Here is a 13,114-nt window from a genome sequence, read left to right on the forward strand (position 1 = left end):
GTTTCTCTCCCAGAAGTTTGTTATAATGATGTGTTCCTTGTGTAGCTGTTCCAGATTTTTTTGAGAGGTCTCTTTGGTATGGGATCAAAAGCAGTTGGTAATCTGTTGGGTGTGAATTTGTGTTATTTTTCCTGGAGCTGAGTTTTTGTTTGTAGAGCCCGGATAATTCCGGGATTCGTTCATTTGTCATCTGTAGGCGATTTCCTTGGTTGTTCACTTACACCATTTCTTTCATTGTTGTTTTTGGAGAGTTGTAAGACCGCCATCCCGTTTCCACGATGTTGTGGTCACTTGCTTTGGCTCGTGTGACGTCAAAGGGTGTTAGAATATTTAACAAGGCTTCGGAGGCAAAGATGTAGTCAAAAATGGCGTTTTGATGACCACTTTCCCATGTTGGTATTTGTTGGGCCTTTGTTGACGTTTGAGCTGCATTGTAAATATGTCTCGAGCCCATCAGTTTCACCCATTTTTGTCCTCTTGAATCGCCCCGGCGTTTCTCTTTGAGGTTAATACATGGATCTTTTGGAGAGGGGCAAGACGCGTTTAAGTCCCCACAGATGGCAATCAGCGTAATATCCGTATTTGCTTGGATATCATCAATCTCTGATTCTATGGTCCTTAGAAATCTTTCATCTGTTGTTACTTTCAGGTTCCAGTATACTGTTATTATTACCGTTGATGATTTCTGTGTCTTTTTGGTCGGTGAGTCTCTCCTGGTCCATTCCACTTGGACCGGAAGGTGACTTTGCGAGAATGAGCGTTTTTTTGTGATCTCAAGGCCGGAGCCACTTCTCACTGCAATTAGCAGACCTGCCGACGGGCGGCCTATCTTGGCTCTCTTCGCCGGTGCGATTTCTAGTGTATATCCATCTATTGCTTCCGATAGCCAGGTTTCTTGGAGTGCAAAGATGAGATATGCTCCCAAGTTAATATCTCCCTGAGTTGTTAAGTGTTTGAAACCCCTAGTGTTCCAAGATCCTAGTTTCAGTGAGGCTGCTGTATAATTTACTTCTTTTTTTTAAATTTGGGGTTTCGTGTCTTGTTGGCCTCACATCTAACTGATATTTATTTGTCTTGGAAGTTGAGGGTTTTGGTAGCCAGGCCCAAAGTTGTTTAATTGGGCCGGAGGAGCTAGGACTGTTTGTTTTTTCTGCGGTCAGTGAGAGCTTTGCGTGGTGGTTTATTGCTGTTTTTTTTTGGCCAAAGTTGGCGTATTTTCTTGCGTATGATCCTCCATGGACGGTGGGTTAATTCGCCTTGTTTCTTCTACTCTTGAGGCGTCGGAGGGTTTGATCCTCGGGCGTTGGTTTGAAGGTGCGTCATTTTTTGTTGCTTGAAGGTGGTGGTGGGAGTGTTGTATCCTACGATGAGTCCGGCGACACTCTGGTGTCCTTCCTCGTGAGTCTTTCGCCAGAGCTCGTTTGGACTTTAGGTATTCGGTAAGGATGAGACCCTGTTTGATGAGGATTTCAGAGTCTGCATTGGATAGTATTGATCTTGATGATTCCTTTATATGGATGTAGGCCTTAGCTTTCCTGGCGATGTGGTAGGGTTCCACAAGAGTAATGTCGTGCAGGGTTAGTCGTTTGAGGTCTTTTGTACTTTTCAGGATCTTCATGATGGTTCCTCTATTCAGAGTTATCGCATCTTTGTTTGATTCTGATTGTTCCAATTTTAGAATGATCCTTTTTGGGGTCTTTTTAAGGGGGCTGTATGCTGATCTGAGTTTATTTTGAGATCTTTCTTCTTCGCTTTGGTCATGGTATTCTTGACCTCTATGTTTTTTATTGCGGCAGGTCCATGTGGGCTGGGTTTGTCGTGGGTGGTTCTGTATTTAAAGGTGTTTAGTTCTGGGTTTTTTTGTCGATGTGCTTCTTTCTGGGTACGATCAATGATGGGTGAGGTTAGGGGGGAGCTTGTCGAGCTGGTTCGTCTTTGTTTTTTCGATTGGTTTTTCTTTTCGAAGGAGCACACCGAAGTTGGTTTGCAAACACTCGGGAGCTTTTTGTCTCCTATCTCAGGCGAAGAGTGGACAGTGATGTTCATTGCGCTTTTGTCCGCCATAAAATCCTCAATGGACCTTGGTGATTTTTGTATTTTATTGGCAATCAATATGCTAGGGTTCAAGGTTGTAGGTTTCTGTTGGTTGAATACCAGGTAGTTTTGTTTATCAGAGGGTACGCTTTTTGAAGTGGTGTTTGGAAAATTAGGCTGATCGATTATGATGCATGTTTGGTCATTTAATTTCAGATCGTATGCAGTGCTCTTTGGCCCTGCCAGTGTAGTTCTGTTTTTTTCAGTAGCGGGTTTCTCTTAGGTTGCAGAGAATACAAATTGATTTGATCCTTGTTGTGGATCAGTCTGAGTATAGGCACTGGTGCCTTTCGGCTTGAGTATTTCCTTTTCGTTGTTTTCAGTTTCTTGTCTCCGGTTTTGCAGGATTGGGCAGTCTTGGCATGTTTTCTGGCTGTTTTCTTTTGCAGTGATGAAGCCCTCGATGTATATTAGTTTGGTGTGCATCATAGCAATAAGAGTTGTGGGGTCTTTTAATGTCTCGTTAAGAGATTCGTATAGTTTCCCAAATGGCGTTAGTCCAATCGTGATTGCCGACATTATTGTGGTCAAGTCCGTTTTTTTGTGGGAGTTTCTTTGGGCGTTATGAGAGAGTGAGTTTGATTTCTAGTTGGAGTCTCAAATGATATGTCTTGCGGAGCCCTCTCCTCCCAATGGTGATGGGAGTGCCGAGATTCCCATGAGAAGTGCGGGAGAGAGGATCTTCTTGCCGGTCTTTGAGTACCGTAGATCAGCCACTCTGCGTCTGCAGATATTCTGGGGTGTTGGATCGGTGGAACATTCGACTTTTGGAAGACTTCAGGGGGATCCGGAGGGGATGTGAGTAGATCCAGTGGACGAACAGCGTCTGAGCTCTCGTCATCCGTTTGATTTGCAGGTGTGGGGGGCGGCTCGATGTTTGGGGCTCCTTGATCCTGGCTTGCAGAGGTTTGGGGAGTTTGGATTAAGGGTGGTAGCTCATGGTGAAGGTCTGGGGGGCCGATCCCTGTGCGGTTTTCTGATTACTTGGGGAGCACTCATGGGCGCAGTTTGCAGCTGAGTTTTCCTGTACAGCGGTGTCAAACTGGTTTTGCTAATTAGAGGCGCACTGTTGTCTTTGGAGATCGAGGCAGTCTTCCGTGTTTTCACTGCTGGCTGTAGTTCAGTTAGGGCCTCGAGAATTTCATCATCTGTGAGTTCCGAAAACACCTCGTGCTTTCTTTTCCCTTGTCTGGCAAACAGTTATTTTAGTAAGTTGCAGAGCATCGTTTTTGGGGTTGCACCAGCTAGCGCTCTTTGTTGACCCTTCTTGATTTGGCCGGGTCTTTTAGCGTTCTTTGGGCCAGACTTTTTTAGTGATCTTTTGGAAGTATTTGGCTCACCATTGAGAGCCTGGTCGTTTATTTTCTGCTTTATCTGAGGGTGGGGTTGAGGATTATACATATTTTCCCACTCCTCAGAAATGTTGTCAGGCACGATGGAGTCGTGTATTTCATTCACTTTTTTTGCATGCAGCTTTGCGATGCTGCAGATCGCCACTGAGGGACCTCGCAAGTCCTGCTTGCCACTTAGCTCCCTCGCTTGTGCAGGACCGCCAGGATCCGAGTCCAGCGGGAGGGGCATTTGAGGGGCTCCATTGTCTTCGTTGTTGCCGGCGTGCCCCAGAGCGCGGATCTCTACGGAGGCCGGGGCCTCCGCCTTGCCCAAGCCCCAAGGTGGCCCGTCCATCGGAGCATGGGACGCCGACTCCGCAGTGTGAGACAAGCCAGGTAAACAGATGCTCACCGAACCGCGAGGGCTCCTCGGCGCCAGAGTGGCGTTTGCGGTAAGGGGAGGTTCCTGGTTTTGAGTGCAGTTTGTGGGTTCTGCACTTAATGCATGTTGGGCTTCTTCCACATCTCGTCCATGCCCCGGCTCCATTGGAGGTGATTCCCTCGCAGCCAGTCCTCCGACTGGCGGCACTGGGATACCTACAACACCGGCGGGCGAACGCGCCAGCGAAAGCTGGCATGGCGGGCGCCGCCCCTTAGTGGGGGCGGTACAGGCCGCCCTTCCCCTCCCCCCACGCCTGTAGCGGAGGATGACGCAAGGCGGGGGCCCGCCCCCCGGCAGGGCGCGAAAGCTTTGGGTGCAGGGCGGGAAACCGGGGAGAAGCCGGGCATAAAAGCCCGGACTTGTGTGAGCATTCACACATCCTCCCTCGGTTTCCCGTCTCGCCGGAGCTGCGTTCGTTTTTGTGTCGCAGGCAGCCAGTCGGAGCAGCGTTCGTTCCGTATCAGGCAGCCATTCCGCATCGTTGCAGTGGTCGCGAGGTTGGGGACAGGGTCGGAGGTGGTGACGGTGGCGTTCTAGCGTGGGCAGAAGGAGGACGGGTATCGCGTCGGTACAGGAGGTCGTGTACGAGTTCGAGGAAGTTCCCGGTGCTGCAGCGGTCGGTTCGAGGAGCAAACGTTGGAGGTAGGCACTGGGGATATATGTTCGCGGCGTTGTGGAGGTGGGGGGGAGCGAGTGTAGACGATGCCGGCCCCGGTTCTGGGGGGGAGAGGGCCATTTTCTGTAGTTAGTGGACGCCGTTCCGCATTGTGGTGCCCCCTGTGTGTTGCCGCGTTTAATTCTAGCACTATTTTCAGGTGGTGTCGGTTTATACGATGGCCTCCGAACTGCTGGGAGGTCAACAGGGCCGCCGTCCGTCCGTGTGCCTTACATGGGTGGCTCCTTTATAGAAGGCGCCGCGCCACGTCTATTTTGCACCCATAGCATTTCTGGTTTTGGTATAGCTCCGTTGGTCTGTTCTGCGAGCCAGAATTTGCAGGAGCTGGTCGAGTGGCACAGCGAGCAGAGCGCTCGCTTCGACATCCGTGTAGAGCCTGCTGACGCAGGCTCGAATCCCGGCGGCGGGACAAACTCTAACTTTTGCATCCGCGGGCACCCCGAAGGCTCACAGCCCCACTAGTAGTCCCAATAACATTATGCTCACGGTGGTGGCCATGAAGGCGCTGGGGTAGGGCGGGAGGAGGGGGCGTGGGAGGGGGGGGATTCGCAAGGAGGAAGGCATACAGGTGGGGGGGGGCACACCGCGGCGAGGGGAATGCATTTGGGGAACGCAAAATGGCGGAGCCGCCGTGCCGCGTGTATTCTAAGCCCATAGAATTTCTGTTTGGTGTAGCTTCGTTGGTCTGTTCTGCTAGCTAGAATCTGCAGGAGCTGGTCGAGTGGCACAGCGGGCAGAGCGCTCGCTTTGACATCCGTGTAGAGCCTGCTGACGCAGGTTCGGATCCCGGCGGCGGGCCAAACTCAAACTTCTGCATCCGCGGGCACCCAGAAGGTTCACAGCACCACAAGCAGTCCCAACAACACTATGCACACGGTGGTGGCCATGAAGGCGCTGGGGTAGGGTGGGATGAGGGGGCGTGGGAGGGGGGGGTTCGCAAGGAGGAAGGCACACAGGTGGGGGGGGCACACCGCGGCGAGGGGAATGCATTTGGGGAGCGCAAAATGGCGGAGCCGCCGTGCCGCGTGTATTTTAAGCCCACAGAACTTCTGTTTTGTGCAGCTTCGTTGGTCTGTTCTGCGAGCCACAATTTGCAGGAGCTGGTCGAGTGGCACAGCGAGCAGAGCGCTCGCTTTGACATCCGCGTAGAGCCTGCTAACGCAGGTTCGAATCACGGCGGCGGGCCAAACTCAACCTTTTGTATTCGCGGGCACCCAAAAGGTTCACAGCACTACAAATAGTCCCAATAATATCATGCACACGGTGGGGGCCATGAAGGCGCTTGGGTAGGGCGGGATGAGGGGGCGTGGGAGGGGGGGGTTCGCAAGGAGGAAGGCATACAGGTGGGCGAAGAGCTGGTGGGGGTCAGTGAGGTGCCTGAGGGCGAATGCCAGGAGCGAGGGCCCAGTTCCAGACGGGAAGGAGCGTCGCCATGGCGTCGGGCCTTGCTTAAGGTGTTGAGGCCATCTGTCTAGAGCATGGGCAAGATTAGGACGGGGGGGTGCCCAGACTTTAATTTTGGGATGGGGCCGGGGGACCAAGGAGTGGGAGTGAGGAAAAGCGGGGGCAATGCTGGGGACATGGCGATGTTAGATGGGCAACCGGAAGCGGGGGGTAATGCTAGGGACATTGCGATGTTAGAAGGGCAACCGGGGGAACAGGGGCCATACGGGTGGGCGCGGGGTGGTTTAGCTAATCTGGTTGCGTTAGTGAAGTTAGGCGTAAGATGAGGAACTGAGCTGAGAGGCCACCTTTCAAGAGTATGGGCAAGATTCGGACGGGGGGGTGCCCAGAGGGAAAGCGGGGGCAATGCTGGGGACATTGCGATGTTAGAAGGGCATTTTATGCCAATACGTGCTATGTTAAGCGCTATGTTTAAACGCGCTATTACTGTGCATGTGAAGTGCTTTGATGCCATAACCCGAGGTTGCAGACGAAAAAGGGGCAGCAAATGTGAGGGGTGAGGCAAAGTCACTTAATCGCGACTGAACAACTGGGGGGGGGGGTCCATGGCAAGGGGGTTTTCGGAATGCACTTTGGTTGCCTATAAGATCACATGCCACGGCCTTGCTGTAAGGGGCATCATGGGGGGGGGGGTTCAGGCAAGCGCCATGAGGCAAGAGCCGGCAGCGTATGGCGTTGTGGGAGGTTGTTGGGATACACGTGGCCTGGGTGCCACAAAGGCGGATGCGATAGAGGGCTCGCTGCAGTGAGTTTAGATAGGGGGAGCAGGCCTGGGCCAAGTAATGTTGTCCTGGTTGTTGGGGGTAGCGGGCATGCGGGCCCTGGAAATGGCGTGCAGATTGAAATAGGGGATGGGGGGTGGGACGAGCGAGAGGAAGGTTGTTGGGTGTGGTACAAGGGGAGGGGGGACAACGGCCTCTTGGGGCAGGGGAGACTAGGCTGACCACACAGTACCCGCGACATAGTACTGGCACTCGAGGTCAGAACCGAGTGGTCACGAAAAGGAGGGGGGTTTGTTAGGTCAGTAAGGGGAAGGAGGACCGTTGGCTGATGGGCGGCCCGTGGTGCAGGTGTCAGGGCCGCCGAGGGGAGAAGGAAGTTTTAGGCCGGATTTCTCACCTGTGTAATGCCGAATTTAGAATGCAGGGCAACAAAAAAAAAAAAATTGGCGGGCGAAGGTGGTTTGGCGGGCACGGGGTGCGGCCAGTTTTTGGTGCGCCCTGTGTTAGTGGAGGGGCCGCAAAACGAATGGCCACGGCGGCAGCCTCCGGCTGTTCAAGGCTAGTGAAAACCGAACCTGCTAAAGTGAGGGATACATTAGAATGCCGGCCTTGAAAGGGGTAAGGCTGCATGCCTATCATGTTGCTCTTCGGATAATGGTATTTGAAAAAACAGCGGCTTGCATCTGTTCTTGTGTGGGAGTCCTGTATTGCAAAGCGATTACATTTCGTGTATAGATACGAACCACAGCACACCGGGTTTGCAATGCTAGCACATGGCTCGTGGTGGCTGGCCTTGCACAGCACAGCTGGAGACTGTTTAATAATGGAACGGTTTGCAGCAAACACCGGGTTTTTGTGTGTTATCTGCGGAATCCATCAGGTGTGGAATATTTGTGACCGAGGCTGATACTTACACAGTTCAACATGGTGGGCATTTTCAAACAGTCTCACTTTCGCATATGTCTGGAGAAGCATGTTCGAAGGAATGTGCATGCCCTCCACAGATGGTCCACGGAGGTACACGGGTTGCCGGTCTCTTACCAAGAGGGCTGTGGAAAGAGCCACTAGGCTAGTAGATTAGGCCAGGACCGGGATGCTCGGGGGTCCGAGGCGGTCATTCCCAGACACATCAGTAAGTCTCACACTATGCTCTGAAATGCATGTTGAATAAGAATTGCTTGTCCAGGGTTAGCCGAATTTGTCATTGTATTTAATTTATATATAGCGCCCAAATATGGGGGTGCCGTCTTCAACAACACCCGTGTTCACAGTATGTAATGGCCCTACGTCTCTCGGGTTTGATTCCTTGATATAACTCTTATAATGATCAGCCGTGCGTGTAATGTTGGGTGTTCGATGAGCCAGCATTTTGAATACACCCGCTTATTTTCAGAGAAACACACACACACCATTTGAGAGCATTGCACTGCAGACAAATCTGCCCGCTTTGATACATTTATGAACGGCGCGACGCTAGGCATACATGTTATGACACAGTTGCTTGGAGGGCATGCCCCTCTTGCGGCCACGGCGGTTCATGGCCGCAATGCAGGTATTTTGATGGTAATGATGCTTGCATGGCAGGCCCCATTTGGCGACGAGGCCACCATGGGCGCACCAGTGACTAGCACTTGTTTAAAACTGCCGTGGGAAAGGGGCTCCGGGAGTACTTAGGAGTGAGGATGGGAGTGGTAGCGCCCCTCTGCCCTTAAGTGGGAGTCACGGGTGTTCGCGTGTATTAAATAAGGAAAGGTAACGCATGGAGGTAAACATTAGGGACCGAGTTGATGAGGCTGCCCCTGCTTTCCCTGCATGGGGACTTCTCTCCTTTCGGTGTCTAGGGTAATATCACGGGCCGCATCAGGCACGTTGGATCCGACAATCAGTATGGGGTCGCCGGGGAAGCGCGGGGGGTGCGGAACTTATATAAAACGATTGGTTGGGCAGGATGGAACGGGGTATCATGCGAGGGAACGACGATCATGCGTGCGGTGGAAGAGGGTAGGTAGTTTTCTGCGCTGCTGTCTGGCACCTTGTCGGCTGGGAGACCAGAATGTTCAAACTCAGCGCGGCGCAGGGCTTGTGGTGAATCACCTGTCATGGAGCTCATTCAGGGGGCGCGTGGCGTTGTAGGGTAGGAAAATGTTATGTCATGGGGGAAGACGAGGGTAAGAGGTGGGGGGACAAGGAGCTTGCAATGCCTTGCGGGTAAGTGTGAAGACTGAATTAAGTTGACCTCCAACCAAAGGAGATATACTAAATAATATTTAAAAACAGCGCAATTTCTTCATATATGAATTCAACTTTAAACCACTTCCATGGCACTGATGACGAGTTACTTCACTGTGCGGCTAATTGTTTTGACCAGTGTGGGGAGCAAGACCACACGGAGCACCACACATTCGCTTCGAGCCCCCTCACCCGTGCAGAGTGGCTGGGGATTGGGGTGCTCGGTCCGGCGAAACAGGGAGTAAGGGGGCACAGTATTAAGGGGTACAGAACCAGACACCGGAAATTGGGGGGGGGCAAGGGTAAGAACACAAATACCACATTGAAGCATGATCTGCAGGGCAATATAGTTCAATTAAACCAACCAGTTAAGCATCACAAAGTAGCATTATATAACAAATGGAGGGTAACGGTGACAAATTTCAGCAAGGGGAAGCCTGCACAAAAGGAGGGGGGGCATGAGGGGGAGGGAGGTGGAGGATCCCAGATAGTGCGGCTAGGCAAATAGAGTGAACAGGGGGGAGGAAGCCAGCCCCAAGGAATAAGGGGGGGGCAAGGACCAAAAGCTGGGGGACAGGAGACTGGGTACGGAAGAACAGGGCTGGGAAGTATGCCTCTGGGGGGAAATGGAGCTAGGAGATGGAGGGGCAGAAACGGCAGGGAGGGGGGGGTTTGGCGGGACAAAAAAAAAAAAATATGGGGACCTGGTGAGTGGAGGAGCAGCTACAACAGCAAGCAGGGAAGGTCCGGGGGAGGACATGGTAAAGAAATTGGGGAGATGGGCATAGGATAAATACATATTATACGTGCGCTAATGGAAGGAATCAAGGGGGGAGCGGGGGGGCCGAGGGCAGCAAAGGGGGGGAAGGACATCAGTCAGTATACATATGCTAACACGATCTGTCATGTCTCCTCAGAAGCAACCAGGGTTTGGTCGTGGGGCACTCCTTCGTGGCCCGTGCAGCGGCCAGAGCACGGCAGGCGTTTAGGGACGGGAACTTGGGAATACGGAACACACAGATCAGTTGGATCTCCAAGGCTGGCTTGAAGGTCTCATCCGTATGGGGAACTTTGGAACAGGCGGCAAGGGAAAACCCCTGGCCTGATATCGTATTGTTACATATAGGGGGCAACGATTTGGTGACAAAGGAAGGAAGGACCTGTCAGAACTATTGCGAAGCCTCTTCATAGGATGGGGAGTGGGCTCAGGGGGTTGCGAGGTGATGTGGTCGGAGATAATCACAAGACAGGAGTGGAAGGGGGCATTGCGCCACGGCGCCTAGCAGAAGCAAGGCGCTAAACAAATAATCGCATGGGCGGTTTTCTGAAAGGCAGGGGGATGATTTGGATTCGCCATCCCCTCATCACTTTAAAAGTACCAGGGTATTTTGAAGGGGACGGGACCCACCTGTCTGAGGTGGGCACTGCTTTGATGTCATTGGAATGGATGACGGCACTTCAACATGCGGGATGTGTATGAGAGGCCCGAGTGGGGGGGGCATCTCCCAGGATGCCAGCCATTAAAATACAGGGAGTGCCCTGTGGAAGCAGGCTGGGGGGGGGGAACTCTCTGCCGCCGGCAGCCAGCAGGGAGTCTTGGAGGAATCACAGGCCAATCCCTGAAACAAAGCACTGCCAGCAGACCCACAGGGGAACGAGCAGCCAAGAGTTTAGATGCACGGCGCCCCAAGAGCAATAGGCTTGGGGGAGGCCCTGGGGAAAAAGGGGACGGATGTAGGGGACTTGGGAGGCAATTCCAAGACCCAAATTGCGGGGGGGGGGAACGAACAACAAACAAAAAGAGGGCAGCAAGTGAAGCTGGTTGGAGGGGAACAAGAGGAGAATACGGGGGGTATGCTACCGGGACCAAAAATTACAGCAGGGGTAAGTCGTCACGAAGGGGGAGGGGCAAGAGGGGGGGAGCTGGAGGAGGGAGGAAGAAAGGTAGGAGCATCGGGGGCGGGGGGAGCTCGGACAAGGAGGGCCAGCAAGGACAGGAAAGAGGGGGCCTGGCGGGGCGCAGCATAAGGGGACCGGGGGAATGGGGGAGACAGTTGGGAAAGGAAGACAGTACGAGGGACAGGGAATCTGGAAGAGATATGACACCAGCCAAGGGGGGGAGGACACCTGCTAAGGCTACAGTTGGAGGGGGGGGGCGCCTTGAGTGAGAGGGAATTCCGATGTTTCTGGGGGCTCGGGGACACAGCAGGGAGACCTGGGGGGGGGGTTTGGCATAGCGGGGGTAGGACTAGGATGCCAATAACCAGAACAACGCGAAGGCGTAGGGGGGGCTGAGCAGAGTTTGGTAAGAAAAGGTTAGATGGACGTCGCAAGCGACGGCCAACTAGGCAGGCAGAAAGTGGGGGCCGGCATCGGAGGGCGGTGCCGGCCCAAATACGGATACGTAAATAAATTGTAAGGGCACTTGTGGTGGTGCCGGTATAGGAAATTGTAAGGGCACTTGTGGTGGTGCCGGTATAGGAAATTGTAAGGGCACTTGTGGTGGTGCCGGTATAGGAAATTGTAAGGGCACTTGTGGTGGTGCCGGTATAGGAACCTGAACATTAGCGAGGCACCGCGTGGCTGCCGGTTTTAGCTAGAGCCCGATTAGGACACGGGGCAAGTGTGCGGGGGGTCGGGCACCCGCTACAAGACCTAGCAAGGGGCAGGGTGAAATGGGGGGCACAAAAAATTGACTGCAACAACGGCCGGGGTAGAGAGAGGTGGATAGCCAGGGCCGGGCTCAATCCGAGGCGTCCACCGGACGAGTACGATTGGGGAGGGGGGAGGGGGGAAAGCCCTAGGTAGCCGCACTCGGAATAGTGTATCGGTGACGGTGAATTACGGATCGCCTGTAAGATAACTCCAAGACTTTATGCAAATAAAGCTGCTGAGGCATGTTTACCTTCCAACCCAAACTGGTGTCGTGTCAATTTTACTTCCGCCTGCATGGGATGACTGCGGAGAGGGGGGGGGGTAAGAAGGGGCGGGTAAAGGGGGGGGAAGGCAAGGCGCTGAGTGCCCACGCTACGGCGGGCGAACGCGCCAGCGAAAGCTGGCATGGCGGGCGCCGCCCCTTAGTGGGGGCGGTACAGGCCGCCCTTCCCCTCCCCCCACGCCTGTAGCGGAGGATGACGCAAGGCGGGGGCCCGCCCCCCGGCAGGGCGCGAAAGCTTTGGGTGCAGGGCGGGAAACCGGGGAGAAGCCGGGCATAAAAGCCCGGACTTGTGTGAGCATTCACACATCCTCCCTCGGTTTCCCGTCTCGCCGGAGCTGCGTTCGTTTTCCCACCCACCCTCCCGATAAAAAGTATGTGAATAATGTTCTCTTTTGTCTTACAGGTCGCCCAGCGGAGTTACATTGCGATCCCTTTACGAAGCACTGCCAGCAGACCCACAGGGGAACGAGCAGCCAAGAGTTTAGATGCACGGCGCCCCAAGAGCAATAGGCTTGGGGGAGGCCCTGGGGAAAAAGGGGAGGGATGTAGGGGACTTGGGAGGCAATTCCAAGACCCAAATTGCGGGGGGGGGAGGGAACGAACAACAAACAAAAAGAGGGCAGCAAGTGAAGCTGGTTGGAGGGGAACAAGAGGAGAATACGGGGGGGTATGCTACCGGGACCAAAAATTACAGCAGGGGTAAGTCGTCACGAAGGGGGAGGGGCAAGAGGGGGGGAGCTGGAGGAGGGAGGAAGAAAGGTAGGAGCATCGGGGGCGGGGGGAGCTCGGACAAGGAGGGCCAGCAAGGACAGGAAAGAGGGGGCCTGGCGGGGCGCAGCATAAGGGGACCGGGGGAATGGGGGAGACAGTTGGGAAAGGAAGACAGTACGAGGGACAGGGAATCTGGAAGAGATATGACACCAGCCAAGGGGGGGAGGACACCGGCTAAGGCTGCAGTTAGAGGGGGGGGGCGCCTTGAGTGAGAGGGAATTCCGATGTTTCTGGGGGCTCGGGGACACAGCAGGGAGACCTGGGGGGGGGTTTGGCATAGCGGGGGTAGGACTAGGATGCCAATAACCAGAACAACGCGAAGGCGTAGGGGGGGCTGAGCAGAGTTTGGTAAGAAAAGGTTAGATGGACGTCGCAAGCGACGGCCAACTAGGCAGGCAGAAAGTGGGGGCCGGCATCGGAGGGCGGTGCCGGCCCAAATACGGATAC

The sequence above is a fragment of the Ambystoma mexicanum genome, chromosome 10 (assembly GCF_040938575.1).
Source record: "Ambystoma mexicanum isolate Mex_15411 chromosome 10, UKY_AmexF1_1, whole genome shotgun sequence".
Lineage (NCBI taxonomy): Eukaryota > Metazoa > Chordata > Amphibia > Caudata > Ambystomatidae > Ambystoma > Ambystoma mexicanum.